Source organism: Linepithema humile, chromosome 1 (genome assembly GCF_040581485.1).
Source record: "Linepithema humile isolate Giens D197 chromosome 1, Lhum_UNIL_v1.0, whole genome shotgun sequence".
NCBI lineage: Eukaryota > Metazoa > Arthropoda > Insecta > Hymenoptera > Formicidae > Linepithema > Linepithema humile.
In genome coordinates, this window is record NC_090128.1 from 16,933,788 (window position 1) to 16,942,997 (window position 9,210).

At 36.1% G+C, this 9,210-nt stretch overlaps 1 pseudogene; it reads right to left on the reverse strand.

Moving 5' to 3' along the window:
• LOC105678367 (putative nuclease HARBI1) lies at nt 1-3,242 on the reverse strand (annotated as a pseudogene).
• Nucleotides 3,243-9,210: the final 5,968 nt, after the last annotated feature.

The following is a 9,210-nucleotide window of genomic DNA, read 5'->3' on the forward strand; positions in this document are numbered from 1 at the left end:
ATTTCGAAATAAAGAAATAAAGAACCAAAAAATTTTAAACATGAAATATCTATAAAAGTTTTTATAAGAGAATGTTTTTGTTAAGATTATTGAACAAACAAACAGACAGATTTCACGGAAAGGCTTATTAACTTTATTGCACAAAAGTAAAGAAGAACGAACGTATAATTATTCACGTGTGTAGAGAGCGCTCTTAGTCAATCAACTGACTAGACGAACTAGAACTAAAAACAAGGATAAAGGAACATAGTAACTTTACAAGTAACTTTACAAGTACGGTAGTTGCATCGCAAAACATAATAATTCAACTAAATTTAACTTAAAAATTGCAATCAAAATATGTCAAGAAAAATTACAATATATACATTTATATACATTTACAATTTTCCAGACATTTGTTTTATAGCTGCAACCTATTCATAATTACATACATAGCACTCTCTATGATAGTTCAGTTGACAACTTGCATTTCCAACAGTTTTTATAAAAGTTGTTTTGTTTAACAATCAATTTGTTCTATTTGAAAATTTCTATAATTTTTAATTTTCTTGTTATAATTGTATACAGAAAGTACACTGTAAGTAAAAGTAAAAAAAGTTAAAAGTAAGGATAAAGGGGATAAAAATAATCCCATAATTAAATCCAATAATAAAATTTATTTCAAATTTGCATCGCAAAACATAATAATTCAACTAAATTTAACTTAAAAATTGCAATCAAAATATGTCAAGAAAAATTACAATATATACATTTATATACATTTACAATTTTCCAGACATTTGTTTTATAGCTGCAACCTATTCATAATTACATTTTTCTTATTAATGCCTGTATTTTGTCTTCCTTCATGTAAAATATTTTGTGTAACATTTTCGTGTGAAGATGAAGGAATTGTGACAACAATCATTTCATCTCTTCGTAGTGTGCAAATATTGTGTGAATCACGCAACATGATATAATATATTCTGCCATTAAATCTATTCTTGACATGGGTAACCGATCCAATAAACTTCTCATTTGTCTTTTCAGCAAACTAATACATCTTTCTACAGCTACCCTGGCTGCTGAATGGCGGTAGTTGTAACTTCTTTGCCTCTCAGTTAAATGGCCATTGTCCCGGAAAGAAGTAAGCAAGTGTTGATGCAGCTCATATGCAGCATCACCCAGAATATGGCTGCTATTTGCAGAAAACTTTTCTGTATCATTTAAGAAATCTGCCACTTCCGACTGCCGAAAAACTTTCTGGTCATGAACAGAACCAGGATGTCCAGTGTAGCAATGCGTGATTAGAGTCCTGTGATCGCATACCAACTGCAAATAAATGTATGCAAATGTATGATATATGCCAACGTTTATAATATTACTTTATTGTGATTCGATATTACATTTACTTACCTGCAATTGAATGGAATGGTATCCTTTGCGGTTTATGTAATCTGCAGGGTTCTCTTTTGGAGTGTTGATATGAATATGAGTGCCATCAATGGCCCCGATGACTCTTGGAAATTCACTAGCTGTTTCAAAGCCTCGCATGACACTAACAACTTGATCACCACTGGGTCATTGAATGAATTGGGTACATCTTGAGAACAGAGCATAGGTGACTCTCCGCACAGCTCTAACAGCTGTAGCTCTCCCAAGCTCACATTAAACCGATCACAGATTGATCTGTAATAAAACAGAGTTGTATATCAAAGTAGAGCAAACATGAGAATCTTTTTTAATTATAATTTAATTATAATATTTAAATTTAATTATAATATTTAAATTAATAAATAATAATATTATTAAGAGAGAGGTCTGAAATAGCACTCACCAGCTGCTCACCTGTATGAATTCATAGTAGCCATTTTCCATAGCGCTATCATTAATTGTTGATGACAAGGAATAGTAGGGCAGCCTTTCACTTTCCTAAATTTTCACCAATAATTTCGAGAAGGTATTCAAATGTTGCCTTTGACATTCTGAAAAGAACGGAAGCATAGGCCAATATAAATTATATTTATTCTGAAGCTGTAAATGCGATCAAAAATAAAATGCATTCCATTCAGAAACAAGTACAAACCTACTGATATAAAAATTTGGAAAAAATTAAAGTTGTCATGCTCACTTACCTAAAATGACTTTTGAACTCATGATCCATAACGGTGGACAACATCGTCGTAGCCTACAATTCGTGGACGAAGTTTACGCTTTCCTCTCTTTCGCATAGCTATTTCCCACTTGCTTTCGGAGCTTGAGGAACTTTCTGACTCTTTTCTTCTTCGACGCATCAGCAACATACATAGTAGCTATTTCAGTAATTATGTTTGGTGTTGTCGACACGACACCGGCCATGTTGTTTCGCCTGTCTCCGTGGTCGTCTAATGCGTTCCATTAAAACTTCGCTCGTGACGTTTGCGAGCTAGTGGAACGCGCAATTTTGCGGTCGTAATCGCGGTCGTTGCAGGTGTTAAGTGGAACGCACCCCTGAAGTGTTGATATGTTGTAGATTTTGACTGGTTTTCAATGTTAGACTGGCACGTATCGTACTTTTGCACCGAAGATATTCGAAGCCTTCAGTAGGTACCCACACGTAACAAAAACCTCTAATGGATATCCACTAGATGTTCATCATGGAGATTCGAAACCTCTATTAGATGTCCATGTAATCTCCTGTAGATGTCTACTAGACATCTACAGTTCCGCATTACATACTTCCATTCGACATCCATTAAATATATTCATAGATATCATATGGAGCAATCATAGATGTTCCATAGATATTTCATAGAGCTTTGATGGATTGTAGTTTCAATTTGTCATTAATAAAATTATTTGGAAGTAAAGTCACAAATGTGATTGCGAGATAGTCTTGTTTATGTAGGTGTTAACAAGACTATCTCACAATCACATTTGTGACTTTACTTCCAAATAATTTTATTAATGACAAATTGAAACCACAATCTTTCTACTAAACAGATTTGTAACGTTAACACTGAAGATGGCTGAATGATCAGCCGAAACGTTTGACATCGACGATGTCCTAACAATATTCGTTACTATGGATACTGATATTTCTATTAAACAGATGTCTAATAGACATCTATGATGGACTTATATCGTCATTTATCATGGAAATAATATGGATTTCTAATAGAAATCTATCTAATATCCATCGTAGAGATAGATGTAGTATGGAGTTATGGAGATTATATGGACATCCATTGGATATTATGTTCCGTGTGGGTAGGCAACCCGTTACTTTGTATTTCTTGCAAGCAAAGTGCATCGGCCATATCTATATACGCCTGCCGTGTACGGGATCGAAAGCCTAATCCTATATCTATCTTTGCTCCACTTCGGTATCGTTATATTGCTGATTGCTTTATTATTATTTCTACGTTACTTTAGAATTGTCTTTCGATTCTTGCGAAATAACTTATATACGACAGGACTGCGATCATGGTCTTTAGGAATGTCCTGTTATGTATGTGATAGAGTGTTTCGTCCAGGTCTGATGTCGCGACTTTATGGTGACGATAATGTTAATAAACAGGAAATCGCTTTCACACGCCGTGAAGAAACTGGCAGATCACCAATTGCCATTGAGAACGTTACCAGATTGTGTATGAACTGCAATTGATCAATTAACAATGAAATAGCTATGATTGAAAATAATCCGTCTTGTTTGCGATTGAATGTTTTGACTCAAACATCCAGTCACACTTGTCTCATTTGTAATAGTCCCGTTAATGTAGAGCAGTTATCAATCAAATGTCAAGTTAATGTATTGTTACGTCCTGATAGAAGTACAATTTTTTCGTTGGGCTCGGCGATCAACGTAAACGGGCCTGACCGCACGAGCCAAGCGGCACGTTTAGAACTTGCAACGGGTCAGCGACTGGAAGAGTCATTTTTAGGGTGCCGTCACATACAGCCCGTAATCCGTAATCCGCACCAAAAGTCCGCAAAAGTTACTAGGTATTTCGTCCGTAACGTTACGTGTGTTTTTATCTCCTTGTGTCCCATGGAGCCGTAAATACAGTCGTAACGGTAGTACTATTTTTTATTTGACAAATTATAATTATTTATTTGTATTTTATTCATAAGAAAACTACGGAATATATTATAATTTTAACAAAAGTTTTAATTAAATCGTCAAATTTAGTTAAATAAATAAAATTAGAAAAAGCATTATTAGTAATAACTAGTAACTTGTAGTAACTTTTACGAAAATTTCATGGAATTACGGCTCCATGGGACACAAGAAGATAAAAACACACGTAACGTTACGGACGAAATACCTAGTAACTTTTGCGGACTTCCGGTGCGGATTACGGATTACGGGCTGTATGTGACGGCACCCTTACTCCGTCGACAGGTCAACCGCTCGTGGTTCCCTTTTTGGGTTAAGGAATTGAATCCCTTTTACCCGGGACGGAACCTTTGTGCGCAATTTGAGAGAGAAGATGTAAGGGGGTGACGAACGAGGAGGGTGTGGTTAAATAAAAAAGAACAAAAGTTTAATTTATTAAAGACTTAACATTTTAATTTAATTGAATTTTTAATTTGGATACAAAAACTTAACTCTTAATCGCATGTGTTTATAATTTTGTTTGTGTATTTCCTACAATAGTGTGTGTGTGTGTGTGTGAGTGTTTCATTCTTCCGGAAAGAGGACAGAGGAAATAATAAAATAAAGAAGAATGAACTGACTTACTCGTTGCAGAGTAGTTTCGGAGCGGGTTGAATAGGTTCGGTGGTTCTGAGCGGGCACCCTGCTGCGGGATGGTGTCGTCAGGGCGATGGACCCTCTACTCGAGATGCACCACTTGGTCGCTACAAAGTATCAACTAATTTTACTTTTTTAATTCGCGCCTCCGAACTACTCGAAAAACTGTTTCAAGAAACTGAGCTAAACGGAATAAACTGCGCAAAAACTGCTTGAAGAACTGTGTGTAATTGTGTGTGGAGCCACCAGAACACGGATTTTTATACCCTTTTCTTGAAATAGATCCCTTTGGAAAATCTTAGGCTTTTGAGGCGGGGATCGAATAGGAATTAGTCTTGCGAGAAGATTTTTAATGTGGGGGAGGATGGCGTCATTTTTAGCTAATAGGATTGGGTTTAGATAATTAGGTTACTTGAAATGGGGTAGGAAGAAAGGGGCCCTAACGAATAAGGAATAGCGTCGTTTCGGGTCCATATATGATGGGGGTAGGTTTTTGAGGTGGCGTAACCCGGTTGATGTTAATTAGTATAGGTGGGGTGCATCTCAGTGTCTTAAGATCTGGGTGGGCGTAGTCTTTAGACCATACGATGGAATGATGGGTGGTCTATAGAGGTGCTTGCCCCGATTCCCGGCTTTCGGATTGGATGGTTAAGAATCGGTATATAAGTTCGCAAAGCCTTGGGTCACTGATCTAATAAATTTGACAGTTTACGACTGTCGCGTGCCCTTGGTGTCGCGTGGAGAGTGCGACTAATGCATCTCGGTTTCCCAGACCTACTGAACACGTGCGCCGTATCAGGTATCGCGCCTTCTCGGCATGCGACTGCGGTCATTGCCCGATCGTTACTCGGTAAAACCCTATCTATTAGCTAGGGTTCCCGTAGGTGGAATTCAAGAATATGACTAGCTGATGCCAGTTTTTCTTTTTATCTCTTACTCTAACCGTCTAGAGTCGGTTAAGGACTCCAGCTACCGCAAAGTTTTGACTTTTACGGTTTTTCTGGCAACGATAGGCACGCTGAGCGGCCAAGGTATTTTGAAATATCCATGCCCCTTGCTATTTTTCTTTGTGAGAAGATTCGAGCTCCTGGTGTTTCATGAGAAAAACAGCTCTGGCGTTATAATATTCCTTAAGAGTTTTTGTTGGTCCCGCGTTTACTAGGTCTGGTATTTAATGAAAAGAAAAAAATCGTGAAGTTTGATCAGGACGTAACAGTATTTATAGTTTCGAATATATATTTCTTGAATAATGTAAGATCATGCAGGCATCACTTGAATGATCAAGGTCTTCTACAGTACTTACTCGGTGGATTACGGTTTGTTAATAGGCCATATGTGATAAAAAGATTAGAATTACACGCATTTCTACAGGAATTTCGAAACGTTGCAAATAGTCGATGGATTTATGAAGATGAGAACAGTTTCACGGATGATGAATTTAAAACAATGTTTCCTTTAAGCAAATCGCAATTTCAAGAGCTCTTTACATTCTATGATCCTGTACTGACAGAAGAAGGTCACAGATACATTGCTAAAAGAGATCTGTTAACTTTTTTGTGTAAGTTGCGACAAGGTAGCAGTTATCGGAGCAATAACTTTTTAAAAATTATATTTTAATTTTTGAGTACGCAAGCAGTAAGTATGGCCATCGCTACCTCTCATAAGCTGGCAGGACCAAATCAGCAGAATCGAATGCGACTTATCGGAAAATTTAGTACTCATTTTGTACTATTTTTTATCACAAAAAATAATTTTGTACCCCGTGCCATTTAAGAAAAAATCGTGGCGCTGCCAACTTCATATTAAGCTAGCAAAACCAAAAAAAAGAAAATATATATATAAATAAAAAACACAACGTATAAGTTAGCGTTGAATTTGTACCACCCAAAAAAAGTCAAAATATTTCCATTAACCTTTTAAAACAACCCTTATTTCGTTTATCCTAGAAAATAGGACATTTCTCTTCCGATCTTTTAAGAATTTAACTAGCAAAATTGAACTAAATTTATCTTATTATTTACCACTTGTCATGTACTATTTTGTACCACCAGAAAGAATTTTGTACCCCGTGTTATTTGAAAAAAATCGTGGTCCTGCCAACATAATGTGGAACTAATTGAATAAAATTTATTAAAAAATAATAAATAACGATAGATTCTATTAGTACTAAATACTAAACTAAACTAAACTAAACTAAATTATTATAAATGATATAAATGATATAAATTTTAATTTTAACAATTATACATATATACTGTATATCAATAAGGCAGGTGTTATTAAAGATTTTTCTTTAAGATTTTTTTCTTTTTTTTTTAGGTCATTATATTCGACCCATGTTTGTCCAACTCTTACGATAAGCGCATAGCTGTATAATGTCCGAGTGTTCGTATGCCTCTTGTTAAAATGGGTCTTTTATATGTTACAATGCCGAGTAACTTATGTATCATTCCATTCAATGGATTTTTGAATGACTTATTGATGTTGTTCAATTTTATTTGTGAATCAATGTCTGTGGTGGAGAAGATTTCAAAAACAACAATATCTCCTGGAAAATAAACAATTATTAAATCAAAAGAAAGTAAGTATAGTATACTTCTATAAAAAAAAGTACTAATAGAAGAAAGATTATAAGTAATAAAACGCAAAATATGTAACGAAACATAAAATAAAACTTTTTTATTATAAAAAAAAAAACAAAGTTAAAAATAATATTTTGGTTTAATTTCGAATCCTCCTCAGTTTAGCAATATTACTAGTAGTGTATTTTGTATCTCAACATCCGCGCTTTGATTCTTATAGTCTTTCTTTTAATATTTTTAAAGTTGATTAAAATTGATTAATTAAACGAACTTACGTGAAGTTCGATTACAATTATGCTGTCTCGTCCGGATGGATAATCGTAGTAGCGTTCCGCTGCGCTATCCTCAACAGGTTTTTAACTAAATTTAAAAAAGGCGCCGCTCTGTTACACTCAGGCGCGCCTAACTGCACTCACGAGCCTTCATTAGTTCAAAGCAAACAAATCTGAAATATATGGTGTGGGTGGGAGGGACTCTCCATCCGGACGAGACAGCATAATTGTAATCGAACTTCACGTAAGTTCGTTTAATTAATCAATTATGCAATGTCTCGTCCGGATGGATAATCGTAGATGTTTAAAGCTCAGATTTGTAATGGAGTTAAAAGTAAATAAAGTACAACTTTATTTGCCTTTTAAACTTCTTGTCTATTTTATTATAAATGAACATATGATCCAACATACATGTGTAAGTCCGAAACACAAACTATATTTTTTTTTTTTTTTTTTTACGAGAACTAGTATCTAGCCTTATGAAATATTCAGGATCTTAGCCTGAAAAGATGAGTCTGTAATTATTGGTCGATTATAAAATCGAGCAAAAACATCCGAGGACCTGCTCCAACCAGCCGTCCGTCTGATTTCATCTAAGCTAATGCCCCTACTTGCCGCGAGAGATGTTAAAGCATGGCGAGTAGAATGTGCTAAAAAAATACTTATGTCCACTTTCGCTGCGTCTAGTTCTGTCTTGACTCAACGACCTAGTGTCTGGGAAGAGACTGAATTGTGTGGCACACGAAAAGAGATAAAAAAAGAGTCGCAGCCTCTCTAACGGAGATTGCAAGTGACTTGAAGATAAAGTTTTATTAAGGAAACAATACAAAGTTCTGGTTTGTCCAGGAAGGGTTTGAATGTGAGTAAAGGCTGAACTTTCCCAACGCCGGAAGTTTTAAGCTTAGCCGGGATTTTTATGATTATGGAATCTGATATGATAACATTCGATAATTGAATAGCTGCAAGCGTTTGCATTCTTTGAGCCGTTGTGAGAGCAAGGAGTGTTACCAACTTCCTCGATATCTGTTCTAGCGAAAGATCTCCATGTGGATATAAAGTGGCCAAATGATCAATTACTGGAGATGGGTCCCAGATGAAATCATAACGAGGGCGTTGTGGTTATAAAGTTGCGACACCCTTGAAAAATCTCTTTATTAAAGGGTGAGACCCTATCTCTTCCGAAGAAATAAGAGATATGGCTGAACGATATGTATTTAAGGTAGCATAAGAGCCTACCTCCGAAAAGAAAGCGGATAAGAAATCTAGAAAAACGGGAACCGACGGGGCAAAGCAGCTGATCCCCTTCTGTTTACAGAAAGACCACCATAATCTAAGGGGTTTTGATTATTGCGCTATTGTAGCGTCCGAAACTGATGCAAGCGTTGCAGTCAGTACTGAGAACGGTGTCCCCTTGAGCAAAAAGGCTTGCCGGATAATTTCGCGGCTACCAGGGAAATCCTGTTCCAAGCTGGGTGAACGTCTCTGAAAGGAGATGATAACATGTTAATGTCCGGTTCAAATTGGATTGGTTGGTTGACTATAAGTTGATTGAATAAAGGAAACCATGGCTGGGCTGGCCACCAAGGAACAACGACAACTCCTTCAGCCTTATCAGTAATGATCTTCCGTAAGACCTTGAGAA